Raw genomic sequence first — 19,673 nt, 5'->3', positions numbered from 1 at the left:
ACAATCAAACCATATTTGATGCAAATAAACTTCAGTTGAAATCTGACTTGTCCACCCAATTTCAGTCATGAATGTTCAACAGTCTTTGTTTTATCACCATCCATAGGCATGCCTAGATACAGTGTATAAAATTGTTAATGATCTGAAACACTTTCTCTTGACACTGGCTTGTGATGATTCACTCCGGTTCAGGAATAGTCTGCGGATTGTTTTGGTGGGCATTATCTTTGAGATGTACCCGCGGATAAAAATCGTAGAAGGAAAAAGTATATTTCAGTCAGTGTGAAGCCTATCCAGAATTACAGCTTCCACTGATGATACGGTCACTAAAATGTCCCTGCATATCATTAAACAGCAATTAATAAAAACTATTGAACATTCATAATTGAAACTTGCTAGTCAGATCAAGCCTAGATTGACGTTTTATTGTAGCAAATATGTTTAGATTGCAGAAAGAATTGTGAATTTTATTAAAATTTAAAGTAAATTTTTTTAATTCGTAGTAATGGAAAATTTTATTTTAAATAGAAAATGATATTTTTTATATTCACAACAAACTGAAACATGGTTTATCATTCTCAGAAAGGTTGGTCTTTTGGCTAGGAGCAAAGTGTAGTATCTGTTCTGTTGCTGATCAGTGGAGAAATATTTCTAATTTCTAGACTGATCCAATATTTATTTTTGTCTCATTTTTAAGGGGAGCTGGACTTTCCCCACATTTAAAACCAATCTTTTATCTAATTCCTCCCTTATTTGGGAGACAAGAAAATAAGGACCTATCTCAGGAAAGTATTCAGTAATGCTGAGATAACTTCGCGCAAAAGCTCAGATGTTTGACCTCAAAATATCTCAAAGCAATCAAAATTAATTGCTATGGTAAAAATTGAAAATATGAAGTTACAAAATTATAATTTTGCGGAATTAAATCTCTATTAGTTTAAAATGATTATAATCTACTTAAATTTTGAAAGTCATTTGATTGGGGTTTATTCATTTATGATCAAAAACATAAATCAACTCTCAGTAAGAGATATTCATGTTCCCCGAGAGGATGTTTAAGAAAAAAGATAAATGTAGTCCATCCCTGAACAATCTGTAGAAGTAAGGAACCATGATTAAACATTTCATGTTCCTAGGTCTAGTTGCTTAAAAATAGTTATGCTCTGTGTTTTTAATATTCTCCCTTAAAACTCAATGTTACTTGAAAATAAAAAAAAAATTCAACTTTTGTAAAAATAAACTAAATATGTTCTTCCATTTATTAAAGTTTAACGGGCACTTCTGTGGCTCATCTGCCATTGTTTCACCAACTTTTGTACAAATTTATCCTGTTAAACAATTCTTAATCCTCCGGGGTCATGGAGGTGCTATTTCAGTGTATCTTTGGCAGTGTTCACCTCTCTCCAGGCTTTATAGTACATACAGCACCTAGTTTTACCAAATGGTCACCCATTTTAGTACTGGTCAGATTCAGCGTTGCATAACTTCGATGATCTCACAGTAACTGTTGTCTCAACATGATTATATGTTGAACAATGAACAAACTAAAAAAATACATGTGAACAGATTGGATTATTTAGACTACCATTCTCTTTTTGAATGTTATTCTTACAATCTTTCAGACGATGTATTTGCTCTTCTTGAGGTACCTCTTGTCAAACTGTGGAATCTGTACATAATTTTTCTATCTGAAATTCTGTATAGATTCCTAAGATCGTCAAGATGTATCTGAAGAAGATTGGAGATTACATTGGTCAAAACATGAAAATAAAATCCAAAATGAGAACGATAGTTTAAGATAATACAGATTGTCAATCTTCATTTAAAAATTTCAAACATAGTGGGAGGGATTAATTTTCACCAACTTGATGAACTACAGATCTGCAGGTGTTTACTGTTCGGGTTTATTTTGATTCTGACTGCATTGTACTTGTCAATCCAGTTTCATAGTCATTTCTATTTTTTCTTTTCACATTAAAATTTTTTTTTTTTTTTTCTGAATTGAATGGACTTAAATGATTAAATACCAAAATGACATTTTATTTTTTTTAACTTTTAGTGGAATCATAAACAAAACAATCTGCACTTTTAAAACTTTGCCTTTTCACATTTTAAAAAGGGGGTTATTTATGAAAAGAGTTATCTAAGTATTATTTAAGAAAAATGTATAAAAAAATTTTAAAAGAATTTTGTATAGAGATGGTGTCACATTGGGAATAAGTATTTTCTGTGTGCCTTTCATGGCACAGAAATATTTTTAGCTAGGAATCTACAACCAAACATCTAATATTTTAAATTTTTAATGCAATACATAAACTTTTTGTAAATATGATTTTTTTTTTTTTTTCTTTGTGACTAGCATGGGTGCCTGGCATTGCTCGGATGTTTGGAGGTGTGTGTTGAGCAAAAAAAAAAGAAAAAAAGTGGTAGTAGGAAGGCAGGCTCGAACCTGTATCGCAAAGGAGGAAAAGAATGGAGAAAAAAAAAGCTGACGTCTTTGCTGTTACGACCACCTCCAAACCGGAAGTGACATAGGTTTAAATTAAGGCTAGACAATCGAAAAGAGGGAATGACTTTCGAAAATATTGTTGAGAAAAGCAACCCTTCTCTGTAGAAAAGTGCCCAGTTGAGGGTGAAGAAATTAATGTTTTTATCCAATTTTTCGGTATTTGTCGTCTGAAGGGTCGAGCTTCAAAACGATATTGATCTTGTGAAAATCCGTCGCCTCTATCGAAAGTTTTAGGCAGACATACAAACACACATACATACATACATTTATATATTGATAGCTCAAATTTTTGACCCAAACTGATTAAAAAGCTTGCCCTATCTCTGAATACCCTTTATGTAAAATTTCAAATGTTTAGACCAGAAATTGTCTGAGTTATTTGGTAGAGACTGCAGAGGTCAATTTTTTTTAACTTTGACTCCTATTATGACCCCTTAACATTTATTGTTTTGGGCTCAAATCAAGTTATTAAGTTAGATCCATGTCCAAGGAACCTATACCTAAAATTGACGGAGGAGTTTGGTAGAGTTCTCAAAAGTCAAATCGTTAAACTTTGACCCCTTAACAGCCAAATTTCTGGCCCAAAACCGATTACAAAGATTTTCCCAAATCTCGGTACCCTGAATATCAAATTTCGAGTCTGTAGACTGAAAATTGACAGTGTTATTGCATAGTGAAATGTACATACACACATACAGACAGACACTTTCACTTTTATAGATATATAGATTGTTTTGTTTATAATTCAATCGAAAGTTTAAATATAAAAACCTGCTATGAGAAAATGTGTCCCTTTGGTAGTTGTCCCATTTTCCTAATTAAAAATAAAGAATCTGCCTGTGTTTATTTCTTCTCCAAATTTCACTCCAAGAAATTTTTTATAAACTTTTCATGAAAATCAAGTTTCAAATATAATTTTTTATTGTAAAATTTTTGTATATTTCTTGTGAAATACACATTTCCATTTTCCAAATGTATTTTCTTTTTTTATTAATAACAGAAGCTGACACTCTTGTAACTTTCTCATCTATCATATATCACCTCATTGATGACTATAGATGCTGTTTGCGTATTGGGTAGGAAACTGGAATATATTCATACAGGTAAAAGCAAACGATAACAATTTCAATGTATTTTGGTAACTCCAATATGGATCTGTGAGTTATCTTTGGCAAATATATTCTACACAGATATAAAGGCTTTATCTAAGAAGAATCTCATAACCAATCTGATTTCTATTCCATTGTGTGAGAGATGAACCATTGCAATCATATCATCAATAGGGCAGAATAAGGATGAGATTGCACTCCATATTGATCACGTTCACACAGCCTTCTGCCACCTTTGTGCTCTCAACAAGATCAAACTCTCAACAAAATTAATGATGTACCAAGCACTAATATGTACAAGGAAGATATTTACACGTTTGAAGTCTTCAATTTATATTGCCTAACTCTAATATTCTATCAATTTGCTTCTCTAATCAAATCCCAAACTGCACCATCCATGCAATATGCAACATCACTGTCGTTATGGAGACTGATTTGGACACGTTCTTTGATGCTCTGAGGACAAATTCATTTGCAAGTTGGCAGCCCTAATCGAATCCATTGGTTGGAGAAAACGCAAAAGCAGTCAATTGAATATGTGGATTAAAACACTGATAGCTGGCTCACACGTTTTTAGTATTCATGGCTGGAATCTACGATGGTTGAAGTATGCTAAGGACTCAGCTGCCAATTGTCGTCTGTGAATTGTTTTGGCATGAAACGGAGTGAACTCATTTGGAGTTGACCCAACGCAGCCCAAGTGAATGATGGTACAATCATATCCATGTCATGTTTTGTATTTAACAAATAATTTTTACATTTGACTGCAGAAAGGTTTTATTCCATGTAATGTACAACAATTTTACCATTTGAAAGCCCCCCCCCTGTACACACACCTGGGTTCTGTAAAATTTCTCTTTAAAGTTTGCTTGTAATAAACGAAGTCTCATCATTAATATATACATACAATATGTTGATTTTTATTTCTGACGAGGACGCATCACAGACCGTCTGAAACGCGCGTAAACGATTTCAATGACTTAAAAACATTATTACAATGATCCAAACACAATTCTCAATGAAAAACCAAGACACAGAATAATAAAATAATGTTAAAAAATACACATTGTTGGTGACTACTCCCTTATTTAAATATACATCTTTCTTTCGTTGGAATTTATTAACCCATTTTATATATATATATAAATATATATATATAAATATAATCAACATACTTGGAATAATGTTTGATTTACTTCACAAACAGTGAATTCTGATGGGTACACCATCGCAAAGATGTGTTAATATATCAGGTTGAAAAGAAAGTTCTTGCAGTTTTTAACATTTAAATTCAGATGAACATATCTTGGCTCAAACAAAAATCAGTTGATCAAAATAAGCGCCATCAGAATCAACATAACACAATGCAAGACAAGTGTATGTATGTCAGTAACGTAAAAATCTTGTGTCCTGGTGGCAATGAAATTGCTGAAAGTGTTTTTGATATCGCTTAGGTTTTTGAAGCATTTCTCATGCGAAAAGTTGTTGACATGCTTGAAAAGGTGGTAGTCGGTAGGTGAGAGGTCTAGCGAGTATGGTGGATGAGGCAGAGTTTCGTAATCCAATCTGTTTAACTTCTACAGGATCGGTTTAGCAATGTGCAGTCTGGCATTGTCATGGATGAGAATTGGTTATTTTCTGTTGATTAATGCTGGGTGTTGTTGTCGAAGTTTCTAATGTATTTCATCCATTTATTGACAGTACTTGTCTGCTGTAATGGTTTTGCCTGCATTAAAAAAAAACTAATGGATGAGACCGGTCACAGGCCACTAAACAGTCAGCATAACCTTCCTTTGATGCAATTCTGGCTTCGGAAGTGTCATGAAGATTTGTCGGCATCTAACCACTAAGCTGAACATCGCCGTTTGTCATAAAGAATCTACTTTTCATTGCAAATCACAGCCCGGTCGAGAAATAGATTGTTCTTGCGTAAAAGAAGGGAAGATGACACTTCATAACAGCATTTCTTTTGGTTGTCGTTCAATTTGTGAGGGCCTCATTTATCAAGTTTTTTTTTCTTTTTGCATTTTCCGTCTTACTAAAGTGGTTGGAAATCGTCATATACATTACACCTAAGTCAGAAGCAAGTTCTTGAAAAGTTGTGCATGGATTGGCTTCGACTAACTATTAACTATTGTCAACATCTGATCACCAACAAGTATGCTCATCTTCAAGACTCATTGCTGCCACAAAATATCTGAAAACACTATTATACTATGCGTTCAGGAGTGGTTCCTGGGCCAAACGCTTTGTCTCAGCAGTTTTTCAGCCAACCTTGAATTGAAATAAGAAAAATTGTGCGAATTAGCCTTTTTTTTTTCCATATTCTATTTAACGTTCTGAAAAAAAAAAGACAATTATAATTTAAATGATTAGATAGAACAAAAAACACTCTTTAAAATGATATATAAAGTAAAGGTATAACAAAAACTTATTTGAAATTAAAAATCACACAAGAACTCTTGTCAACCTAATAGTAACTGTTTTTGTCATATCTATGATCCATCAGTGTGCAAGATTCAAAACTGACAATGGGAGAAATTGTATTAAATGAAACAATATATATATGCACACACACGCACACATGTATTTTTTCCGAAAACCTCTGGCCTTGATGGAGGGGAGACTAAAACTTGCTGCTATGGTTTCAAATGATTTGAAATAACAGCAAGAGGAGACTTGATTCCAAATATTTCTCATATGTTATATCTCCCATCTTTTGGAAATGGGGTACGATTATAAATATCTCCAGTATCAAATAATTCTTATGCACTGTGAAATTTACTTTATGTATGAAAACCAAAGAGGGGAGATATAACAGAGGTTTGGGAGGAAATATCAGACTGATTGGCTGTAAAAAGAAAAAGTGCCAAAAATAGGCTCTGAATGATGGATGATCCCCTTCATGTGTAACCTTAAGGGCAAATGTCACATAGCCCACTACACAATCCAGGTCATTAGCTTTCTAACAAGCCTTCATTTGTTAAATTCTAATCAATAGTTGCTGAGATTTGGAACTTATAAAATTGCCAAAAAAGGTGGTTTAATATATATATATATATATATATATATATATATAATGGCCGCCAAATTTATGGAGTGTTTTTGATTTTCGTAATAAAGTCTTTAAAAATCTACCAAAAATCAGGTAATTATCTAATTAATATAAATTTTCACTGATTAAGTAAAGAATGCACTGTATATGGGTGTAACTTTTTTTTTCATATTCGTTGTAGAAATATATTTTTGGGGACTTCATACCCCTGCTTCCTCATTTGTCCTTTGTTCGACCACTTTTAAAGAGATCCATTAAGCACACACTCATTTTGTGTTAGGAAGGTGAATGAGTGTAGAAAAAAATCACAGGGTGCCTTCGATATCAAAGATTGAAATCCGAAATTTGAATGTGTTTAATTTTTTTATCTTTTGCGTGTTGAAGTGTGAGATGCATTGAATATGTCATCAATGATTATCTTTCAGATTAGGATAAAAAATATTTTTTTACAAAAGTGCTAAAATATGCATACTTTTAAATCTTTAAAAATAAATTAAATTTTAATTGTAGACTGTGTAAACTTTCCATGTCCCAATATATAAAGAATCGATACCAAAATAAAAACAGGGTGTGAAAATTATAAGTATTAATTATATCTGCAAGTGTCGTTTTACGTGAGATTTTTTCAAGATATGGTAGCTCGCTACGTTTTACAAAAGTTTTCTCCCTTTTTAAAAATTCGCTGTAACTATGAAAACCATTTCCATTGATAATGATTGTGATATCCTAACAAGTTGCACGTCCTCCCCAGAGGTTACCAAAAAACGGCCCTTTTAAGGGTCACCAAATTCTAATGAAAGTATTTGTCAACTTGATTTATGCAATAAAGAATTGGGGAAATACAGTATGATCTAGTTTATGGAAAAAGACATTAAAACTGAGAAATATAATGACAAAAAATTTGTTCAATGTAAAAATAGAAAAAAAGCAGTTTTCCTTTACTTCGAACAAATATTAGGAAAAATTTAAAGTTTGATTAATCAATTATTATGAAGGGAAAAAAATTATAAAGCTAAAAATAACATATTTTACCATAAATGGCATTTGTAATTATAATTTAATTCAATTATTTAAAAAAAAAAAAAAAAAAAAAAGTATTCGCGCATCTAGTTACATAAAAATTTGTGAAAATGCTTAAATAAATATAAGGTAAAATTAAAAGCCAAGAACAATGCGAGATTTTTTTTTTATATAGAGTAAAATTAAATGCAAACAAAAGAAATAAAGTTCTTTTTTTTTTGTTGTTTGTTTTTTCTTTTTCACAGAAATTTTAACTCTAAACAACAGTAATTTTTTTTTTCTGTTGTATTCAATGGTGATATAAATCTCAATATATTTCAGACTTATTAGTCCATTTTCAAGAGAAGACAGCGGAAGAGTGTTCAAAATTGGAAAAGTAGCCGCCGAGTTTGCCACGTGATACCGCGAAATATAGAACAAAAAATGACGTTAGGAGAACGTTAAAATAAATCAGTTGATGTTTGAAATACTTGTTGCGTTTGTGAATCAAGGGAGATGACTATTCAAGCAAGGTTTTTTTTTTTTTTTTTTTTTTAATTATTGTTTTTCTTATGTTTTAAACTTATATTATAAAAGCGGAGCTCAATTCCAGTCTATTGTTTAGTGTGGGAGTATTTTTTGAAATAATTAAAGATTCGAGGATACGAAGTTGACCTACGTTTCTTGAAGAAGCAAGAATGTTGATGTGAAAATCTGGTTCTGAATTAATGCAAGTGCGAATATGTTTATAGAACGACGAAGCAGTAGTGTTTAAGTGCTCTTTAATGCGGTGATGAAGCAATCTGGTAGTGCTTCCGATGTAAGATGCACTGCATTTAGCGCATTGTAGGTCGTAAACAACGTGGTTCTTAAAGCATAAACCTGTGTGTGATATTGGGCAATTAGAGAGTGAACAAGGGGAAGGTGTATGCGATGGATGTTTTCGGTTGAGCTGTTGTCTTAAAGTAGATCCAGTGTGGATGAGTTGAATGTTGAGCCCCTCGCTGCGGATGGCTTTTCGGATTGAAGATGAGATTTTGTCACTGAGGAAGGGTAGTTTTAGAAAACAATTGTTAGAGAAGGGTCGGGTATTGCGTTAAATAAATATTTATATGCAACTGAGTTCCCATACCTAAAATTCAAACATTTTCTTTTTTTTTTTTTCAAACAAAATTTAATCCTAGAACTAAAGCAAATTTTAGCACATATTTTGTGCTATTAAGAAAAAAGCTCATGTTTTGTATGATAATATATATAGATATAAAATCATCACTTTATGACATGTAATTTTATCGAAAGGATGATATGCTGAAGGTCAAACATTTTTTTGTTTTAAAGATTCTGGAATGCTAAACATATTGACTTTAAATTTAGTATTACGTATGAAATTAAAAAAAAAAAACACTTTATATTAGTAAAAATTTTTTTTATTTATTTATTTTTTTTTGTTTGTTTACTCAGCTTCATTCCAAACAAGGCGTATTTCCACTTGGACGTAAGGGGCTGCTAATTGGGATCATGCTTAAGAAAGATTAAGATGTTGGTTTACATTACATTTGAACTTCTGCATATCAGTACAGTTAGGGAAGCAGGTAGCAGGAAGGGAATTCCAAAGTCTAGCTATTCTAGGGAAGAAGCTCTTAGAGTAGAAAGCTTTCTGGCATTTAGGGACCTGAACAGTGAAGGGGTGTGATTTTGCTTTAAGTGGGTTTGTCAGGAATATGTATGTCTAGGGGGCACAAGTGCAATGAGTTCATCAGAGCACATTCTATTAAAATACTTGTAAAACAGCTACATGGATGCAACATTGCAGTGATGAGACAGGGGTTGGAGCTTAGTTGACAAAGTGGGACCTATTAGATTGCAGACCCTTTTTTGGACCCTATCCAAGAGGGAGAGACTAGTAGTAGATACACCAGCACAGATGTAGCAGCAATACTCCATGCATGAGTGAATTTTTATCATTGTTTCCATGGGAAGTACTCGTCTGAACTCCAATCTCTAGTCCACCCATCGCCAATCTTTCACGAAAAACACTCGTCTAGCTGAAATCACTGTCAGTAATTTTCTCCACTCTTTATCTGTGCTTAAATCAAAACGTAGATTCCATGAGCAAAGCTTCTTTTTTAGAAGTGAACGCATGTGGAACTCTCTTCCGTTCGCCTGTTCCCCACCTGACTACAACTTAGATATCTTCAAGTCCAACATAAACAAGTTCCTGATTAACCGCCACCTTAAGTAAGATATTTTATCAGATCTCCATTACTAGCGATTACTACAATATTATCCCATTGATTACTGTACATGCAATAACCCTTATCCCCGAGTGACCTCTGGGCCTTGATAAATGATGACTTCCTTGTAAAAAAAAAAAAAAAAAAAAAATGGTGGCCTTGTAGAGGTACTGAATATTTTCAGGTGTGAGGAGTTTTCTGGCACAATAGAGGGAGCCCACCTTCCTTACAGCAGCCTTTACAATGTCCTTAATATATTTGTTTCAGTTCATATTTCCTGTGAATGTAAGCCGAGGAGTTTGAAGGAAGAATTTTAAGGTAAGGAGTTATTTGCCGTGGATATCGGTGCTTGAAGAGGCTTTTTTTTTTTTCTTTTTTTTTTTTTTTTTTGTTATTACATTTTCACCCCAAACAAGGCAAATTGCCACTTTGGTGTAGGGGGCTACTGGGCAACAACTACTTGGGTACTATGTAGGGATTTGGGCAGCAAGGTGTCGGTTCACGTTACACTTGAACTTCTGCACGTCAGTACTGTTGGGGAAGCAGGGACCTGGAATGGAATTCCAGAGTCTAGCGGTTCTGGGGAAGAAACTATTGGAGTAAAAAGATCTTTTACATCTAGGGATCTCTACAGTGTGGGGGTGGGATTTAGCAGCCTGTCGGGTTTGTCGAGGGTGCAGACGTGGGGGCACAAGTGATTGCAGTTCGTCAGAGCATTCACCACTAAAATACTTGTAGAAAAGGCAGAGGGATGCAACATTTCGTCGATGGGACAGAGGCTGAAGCTTAGATGCCAGTTCAGGGCCTATCAGGTTTGCGACTCTCTTTTGAACCTTGTCAAGGAGCGAGAGACTAGTAGCAGATGCACCAGCCCAGATGTGGCAGCAATAATCGATACATGGGCGAATGGTGGCCTTATAGAGGTACAGGATACTTTCGGGTGTTAGTAGTTTTCTAGCACGGTAGAGAGAGCCCACCTTTCTTGCAGCGGCCCTGGCAATGCCTTCAATGTAATTGTTCCAACTCATGTTTCCTGTGAACGTTAGGCCAAGGAGTTTGAAAGATGGACTCTCAGATAAAGAGTCGTTGGCCATTGCTATGGGTGGTAGAGAGGGTTTCTTGTAATTATTGAATGAAACTAGTTTAGTCTTGGCAGCATTGAACGCGACCAACCACTTTTGTCCCCATTCCACTACAGATTGGAGGTCTTCCTCTAGTGTTTCTGCCATTTCTTTAGAAATGTGTTCATTCGTCTTCCTGTCGTGCCTGCCATAGAGTGTAGTGACATCAGCATATATACCCATCTCAGAGGCAATGTTGTCGGGGAGGTCATTTATGAATATCAGGAACAATAGAGGTCCAAGGATAGAACCCTGGGGCACCCCCGCATTTATATCATATTGTTTAGATGTACGACCGTCGAGGACAACCTGGATTTTTCCTTGTAAATTGTTAAAAGAGCAGCTTAGTTTTACTAGCATTTAATGTCACCTTCCATTTACGGCTCCATTCCACTACAGTCTTAGTTTTAAGGATTCAGCCATTGTCTTAAATTTGTGTATATCCGCTTTCATGTATGTTATAGAGCGTTGTATCATCAGCAAATATCCATCTCAGATACAATATTATCGGGAGGTTATTGATGAATATCAGGAATAATAATGGTCCAAGGATCGACCCCTAAGGCACTTCTACATTCATGTGATGCTGCTTGGATGAACATCTATCAATGACAACCTGGATGGTCCTATTGTCTAAGAAGGATCTAATCATATTTAGTATTCATCCAGTTATTATATCATATGGTTTAATTTTCATTAGCCGCCCTTCAGACTAGACTTTATCAAAGGCCTTAGATATATCAAGGACCACAGCCCTGGCTTCACCCGCTTTATCTAATGCATGGTATATGCGTTCAGAGATGACTTAAAATATCTGCAGTAGAATAACATTATCTAAATCTGTACTGTTCATCAGAAGGGAGATTAGTTTTGCAAGGTGGTGGACTCATGTTTAATTGATAAGCGTCTCAAAGATTTTAGCAAAGAGGGGAAGGAGAGTGAGAGGGGCGGTCCTTTCGCCAGAATTCTTGTACACTGCTACCACAAAGGCCATCTTCCAACTATTAGGGAAACAGGATTCAGCAAGGCATTTGTTGTAGAGTTTGGAAAGTACAGCCGAGCATTTCTTAATTAGCATAGCAGGGATGAAATCAGGCCCAGACGCCTTGGAGGTGTCTAAGTTTTTTATGATATCACGGACATGAGAAGGGGTGATTTTCAGATCATCAATTGTGGCTTCCGTCTGCGTAGGGAAATTTGGGATGGAGATGTTTGTTGGCTCTAAGGTGGAGTTGAAGGCAAATTGCCAGACAAGCAGTTCTGTCTTCTCAGTTGCCGTGTATGCAACCTTCTGGTTGCTGGATAGTGGGGGAATTACTGATTGCCCTTTATTCACTACCTGGTCCGTTAGGTAGCCTCTTCCTTCCTCGATCGCTCGAAGGACAACAAGTACATTTATCTATTCCGTGTTGTATGTAACCTATATGTAAATCTAATCCCACCATTTGTTTCTTTGCTTTGTATTTTCCTTAGATTAACCAGGTATTTTTCTTTTATTAATATCCTATTCATTTATCTTAAAACAAATTAATTACTAAAACAGATTGGTTTTCTCATCTTACTGCATACACAATGTTTTAATGTTAGAGGAAACTCAATCTCTAATTCTACGCTTATTTATTTAAAATAGAGCAAAACTTTATTTAAGTAGAATAGGGGATGGATAATTTACGGATTTAAAAAGTGTTTTTTTATTATTTCATACATAATATTAAATTGATTTTAATGCTTCATAATGACATTTCTACAGTTGATTGTTTCTAGGTGCGGTTAAATTTGTTGGTATTATTCGACAGTAAAGTCCTCAGAAAAAATTCCCAACCGTTATGTTCTCCTTCTCGCAATTCTCGGTATCAAACTCTAACTCATATATGTCAGAAACTTACTTCTGCCAAAAAGACCCATTCTCTCTGACACAGGCTTTTTACTTGATAAACCAACTGCATCCCATTTGCATATTTATATTTATCGTTATTTCATGACAAGTGCTCGTTTGAACTCCAATCTATGGTCCCCCCCCTTGCCAAACTTTCATGAAAAACACTCGTCTGGCTGAAACCGCTATAAATAATTTCCCCCATTCTTTAACTGAACGCATGAACAAAGCTTCTTTCTTAGAACTGCACACCTGTGACTTTGGCTTCCGTTTGCCTACTTTCCAGCTGACTACAATTTGGTTGTCTTCAAGTTCAACGTAAACAAATTCTTGTTGAACCGCCCTCTTAAGTAATTCAATTTACCAAATTTTCACTACTAACGTTTACTACAATATTATCCCATTGACTACTGTACACACATTAACCCTTATCCTCGAGTGGCCTCCAGACCTTGATAAGTGGTGCCTTCTTTGTAAAAAAAAAAAAAAAAAAAAAATCTTATTACCTCATGTGACGACCAGTCCATAAATAGCAGAAGCAGCCATCTTTTTTTCTTTTTTCCTTTCCTTAAACGGACGACATGTTGTACTGTTATATACTGGTGGTATGAAGATGACGTATATTCTGTATTGTTGTTGTTGTTCGTCTTAGGAAGAGTCTTAGTGTTTCATCTAGAGACAGGGTACATTCTACTACATGAGCACCAAATTGAGTGTTTGTTACGTTGTCATATCATAAAGGATTGAGTGTTTGATTATCTTATTAGAGTTAGTCGTTGTGTGTGTGACATACATTCTCAACATACCTTCTGCGTCTTATTGGTCCATCTGGAACATCTCGTCTGGGAGGGAGACTGGTACCTGTTTTTGGGGATGAAGATTCATTTCACTCCAAGACAAGAAATTGGTTCTATAGTTTTTTTATTCACCTTCCATATCGATCGCAGAAGAATGGAAAGTGACTTTGGCCTATGTGGTTTTTTCTTCTAGGTCTTATTTCTACTACGTCAGTGTTGGTTCCCCCCCCCTAGCGAAGGGGAGGAGACAACGGCGAAGCCGTCTGCTCTCTTCCAAGTCCCAACCAAATCTCCCCGATTCAGCTAACCTGATCACATGACTCACACGCAATCCGATCAGCTGATCTTGACTTCCAGTCAACGTGTCTACACTATAACTCATACTCTTCCCCCTCTCTCTCTCTTGATCCATTCTATAACAGTACCAGGTCAGGTTTGTACTACTTTTTATTCACACTGGGTTCTGGTTGGTATCTACTTACAAAAAGGTCACTGCTCTAATGGAAACTACAGATGTTAAAGTGCCCAGGTTTGTAAAATCACCGCTTCCCTATATCCAGCATCGGTCATCAGAGTTGTACTGTTTAGGAATGAAGATCACCATCAAGCACAAAAAATAACAATTTTATGGTTGTTCTTTTGTGTATAAAAAAAAATTATTCTGAGTAAAAGTTACAATGTTGTGTTTGTGTATATAAAAAAAAAAACACTTCTAAATACAATGTCTACTTTACATGCTTTGGACTGACTTTATTACCCGATAGGTCCTGGACTGTCATCTAAGCTTCGGCCTCTGTCCCATCGACGAAATGTTGCATCCCTCTACCGTTCTGTATTTTAATGGTGCATGCTCTGACAAACTACAAGCCCTTGTACCCCATTGACGTAAATACCCCCGACAAACTTGACAATCAGCAAAATCCCACCCCTACACAGTAGAGAGCCCTAGATGTAAGAAAGCCTTCTAATATAATAGTTCCATTTCCTAGAACTGCTAGACTTTGGAACTTCCTTCCGGGTTCCTGCTTTCCCAACTGTACTGACATGCAGAAGTTTTCAAGTGTAACGTGAGCAGACATCTTGCTACTCAACTCCCTACATAGTATCCTTGCAACTTATGTCCCTGATAGTAGCTCCCTACATCAAAGTGGTAACGTGCCTTGTTTGGGGGGAAAATGTAATAAAAAATTTTTTTTAAATTATCAAGTTCTGGCCGATATTAGTTTGACAATATCAGTCCTAAGCCTGAGGTCTGTCTCTCTTAAGGACGTGGGTTCAATGGGCGAACAGAAAGGAGTCTTTGAAGCTTGTTATGCTTTGCCTTATATTGAGAATTAAACAGGCATGACTCTCTCTCTTCCAATATAATTTAATTAACAATTATCAAATTATAATTATGTAAATTTTTTGGTAATATTTTAATTTTTTAATTTGCAAGGATTCCTCTTTCTGACTTTTGTATGATCAATACATTTTCTAACTCTTATCATTACCTTGATTTTTTTGTTTTTGTTGTTGTTGGGGGGAGGGTCTCCTCTTTTTCTATTTTTACTTATTTTTTTAACTGTTATCTCGATTGGAGGTAGGTTCTTCTCCCCCTCCCAGGCCCATGAACTTTTCAAAAATAGAATCTATTTCACTTTTTCTAAAGTCTGGGATATATTTGTCATCGTTGTCCATTCATTTTAGACTAGCCTGGGTGCCCGGCGTTGCTCGGGTGTTTGGAGAAAAAAAAAAAAGTTGTAGTAGGCAGGCAGGTTCGAACCTGTGACATGAAGGCAGAAAAGAAAGTGGAGGTGTGTGTAAGGGTGTTGGTTGAGCAAAAAAAAAAAAAAAAAGTTGTAGTAGGCAGGCAGGCTCGAACCTGTGACATGAAGGCGGAAAAGAAAGTGGAGGTGTGTGTAAGGGTGTTGGTTGAGCAAAAAAAAAAAACCCGGAAAATTGCGAGCGAAAAAAAAAGTGGTAGTAAGCAGGCAAGGTCGCACCCGTACCGTGAAGGATGAAAAGAAAGTGAAAAAAAAAGTGCTGTGTTAGCTGTTGCGCCCATCGACAAACCGGAAGTGACATAGGTTTAAATTAAGGCTAGACAATCGAAAAGAGGCGATTACTTTTGAAATTATCGGCGAAAAAAAGCGACTCCTCCTTGTAGAAAAGTGCTCAGTTGAGGGTGAAAGAATTAATATTCTTGGCCAATTTTTCAAAGGGTCAAGCTTCAAAATTATACTGACCTCGTGAAAATCCATCGCCTCTGTCGAAAGTTTTTGCGAGATGTACAAACATACATACATTCATTTAAACAGGCAGGTGAGATTTATATTATAGATGACCTATGCTATTATCCAAATTTATTTTTAAACATTATATTTCAGAGTCTCTGAAATTGATGAGTGATTATTTGAATTATTCATCTTTTTGAAAATGGCACAATGGTTAAAGGTGTTAATTAGCAATCAGTTCTGAATGGCATTCTTCATGGTTCAATCTGTATTAAAGGCAATAATAACTAAGAATAATAATAATTAACAGTTCTACTCGATTAGGGCTGAAAAAATGAGAACTATCTCCTTTTGTCAATCCAATAAAAGGTTCAATTTGAAATTCCATATACGTTCCAGACTTCCAGCGATACTCAAGTTCGAAAAGATGCATATAATAATAACAATCAAGATGAAAAAATAGTAGTTGGAAAGAAAAATACAAAAGGAAATTGTTGGTAATTTCTGCCTAGTTTGATGTACAAAACGCCAGAAAATAAAAAAGATCAATTATTGTATGAAAGCGAGACGGAGGTAATAGTAAAAAATAATGCATTACATCCTTTACAGACATTGCTGATGACTTTTTAAAACCAACACTATTAACGATTATCAATAAGGCGTGCTCACTCTTCATTAATGTGTTGCTTAACTAAGAAAATTGAAAAAAGTCCAATAGACATAAAATTAAGTTTATTATATAGCCTGTCTTCTATCTGAAGGATTTTGTTCTTTTTAATCGCTTAAAAGTTCCATGTGTTATTTGATTTACTCAAACAGTGTTCTCAAATTGAATGTTATTCTTAGTTAATATAACCTCCTGCCTTTTTCAGGTATGTCTTGTCGAACTCAAAAAAATATATATATGGGGAAAAAAAACGTACCAGGTTTATGATGTACAAAACAACTTTCTGTTAATAACATCTGACGAGTTGATGGATTGGAAAATTTCTATGGAAACATAAAATCATGGGATTGTCCACCTGTTAACGAAACAGCTGTAATGGGAAAATCCATGCGGTAATAAACGAAAGTTAGAGAATGTGGGTCTTTGAATGTTAGCAAAATTTTGTACTATATATATATATATATATATATATATATATATATATATATGGCAGTTATGCTACACAAAATTTTCTGTTTCATCCTTGTAGGGATCCATTCAGTTATCAGAGAGGCGGTAGCACTCTCTCTATAGGGATGGCCCGTACACGCCTATATACACCTACAAAACAAAACTATCCAAATCTCAACTAAAATCAACTTATAAGTTTCAAAAAGCACATATTCTTACAGAGAAGCGTCTTACGAATCCAGCGAGTGTCAGAACATCGGTTAAAATGTCAAAAGAGAGCAAAAAAAAAAAAGGGTACAAAAATGGCCAATTGTTCTTCTTTCTCCTTTCTTCTTCTGCTTTCTTCTTTCTTTTGAGACGATGTATCTCGGTGTATGAACGGTCTCTGACAACAGTTCAAGCATCAATCGACTGCTCTTTACACGGAGAAGTGCAGTGACCCATCGCTTTTTAGCTAACTCCATAATTAAATAAGATTACGTGTAATAACAAGTTTTAAACACTATATACCCAATGTAGACAGACCACTTCGAACACGGAACTTCTCTCAAAAGGGACAGCTCCAAATAATACACCGGATGCTCACAGACGTTCCAGTTTGCCAGTGGCCTATATTTCTTGGACGCTGAATATTTGAGGTGAACGTTAAGGTTTTTTTCTTTAAACAGTAACCCACCAGCATTAATGAAACCACGAAATCTTTATCTCAGTTGATCAAATTGTTATAAGAGTAACCTATCAGCAAGTACGACGTCAAAAAACAATGTTATAAAAACAAATAATTCTTCAGATTTTGGACTGTAAAATATGTACAAAATGTCAATGCTGTGACCAGGATTCGAACCTAGGTTAGCACGGCCACAACGTGGGGTCCTAACCTCTAGACGATCACGGCTAACACTGACGTCTGTCGCTCTTGGCAGAAAGACACATGACTACTGTCAAACTATTGAAAAATAAGGAGGAAACTTGAATTCTCACGCATGCGCAAAAATACACTATAGCAACCATTGTTAAATGCAGCTGAATCTCTTCGCTCGCTAAGAAAAGTAGATCAGACCAGTTCTTCTAAGAACTCACCAAACGCCAAAGGAAATAAGTTAAATTAACCGCAAAAGAAACTGCAAGAAAGTCATCTTCTAAGAACTCACTGGAAGCTGACCAAAAAGAATCAAAATCCAAGCCCTAGCCACAAAAATAACTAGATATTGTGGCTACTATACACAATCTACTAATAAAAACAAGTAAGTTTTCTAAAATAAACTACAATAAATTAACCAAGTAACCTCACACTGTCACTGATTAGGACTTCATATAAAGATAACAACTACACTATTGGTGTATATACCGTTCCACACTTTAACTATTGGTGACGGGGCAGTATCTCAATTCTACGAGAGTTGTCTTGCTATAAGATAAGTGATATTATAGTAAGATACACATAAGTGTTATATGTTTACATTTAATAAAAAATGCCAAAGTCAGCATGTAGTAAAAAAGCTCAGAGAAATATAGACTATGAAAAAAACAAAGTCAAGGTATTATCTGGGCAAAAAGAATACTATCAGAAAAATGCTGAAATAATAAAAATTAAGTATCATGCAAATCCTGAGGCAAAGAAGGCTGCCTCACGTGCTGACTCAAAAGCACGGTATAACAGGGATCCCGAGGGGAAAAAAACTGCCTCATGTGCTCTTTATAACAAAGAACCAGAAAAAAAGAAGGCTGCCTCACGTGCTGACTCAAAAGCATGGTATAACAGGGATTCTGAGGAGAAAAAAGCTGCCTCACGTGCTCTTTATAACAAAGAACCAGAAAAAAAGAAGGTTGCCTCACGTGCTCTTTATAACAAAGAACCAGAAAAAAAGAAGGCTGCCTCACGTGCTCTTTATAACAAAGAACCAGAAAAAAAGAAGGCTGCCTCACATGCTGACTCAAAAGCACGGTATAACAGGGATTCCGAGGGAAAAAAAGCTGCCTCACGTGCTCTTTATAACAAAGAACCAGAAAAAAAGAAGGCTGCCTCACGTGCTGACTCAAAAGCACGGTATAACAGGGATCCCAAGGGGAAAAAAGCTGCCTCATGCACAAACTATTATAAATATAAATATCAAAAATTGCCAAATCTTTGCCAAAACGCCAAAGAATGAACCAAAAAAAATTTAATAGTGAAGGTATGAACATTTTAGAACTTTATAATACTCTAACTGTTTTATCAGAGAGGCGGTAGCACTCTCTATGTAATATAGAACCGATGGAGGACCAAGAGGCAACTCCTAAGGCCCAAAACCCAAAGACCTAAAACCCAGCAGGAAGTGACCTGCTACTAATGGAGGCGGCAATGAGCCGCCTCCTAAAAAAGACAATACTATCATGAATGTAAGTTTAAAAATAAGACTGTAAATAAAAATACTAATTAACAAGAATAAAAAAGCATTGGAAATGCAAAAGGATATAGGGATGGTATGCCAAAAAGTATACAAACAAGATAGCTATGAATGGCTAGGCACATGGAAATAGAATTGCATCCAAAGTATAGCCCTATAGCTTTTTACAACCGTAATGATGGCACGGAATGAAGATTGGGGAAAAGCTATAGGGCTATACTTTGGATGCAATTCTATTTCCATGTGCCTAGCC

This window comes from Euprymna scolopes, chromosome 19 (assembly GCF_053919585.1).
Source record: "Euprymna scolopes isolate OS-2025 chromosome 19, ASM5391958v1, whole genome shotgun sequence".
In the NCBI taxonomy this organism is placed as follows: domain Eukaryota; kingdom Metazoa; phylum Mollusca; class Cephalopoda; order Sepiida; family Sepiolidae; genus Euprymna; species Euprymna scolopes.
This window is presented reverse-complemented; position numbering follows the sequence as displayed.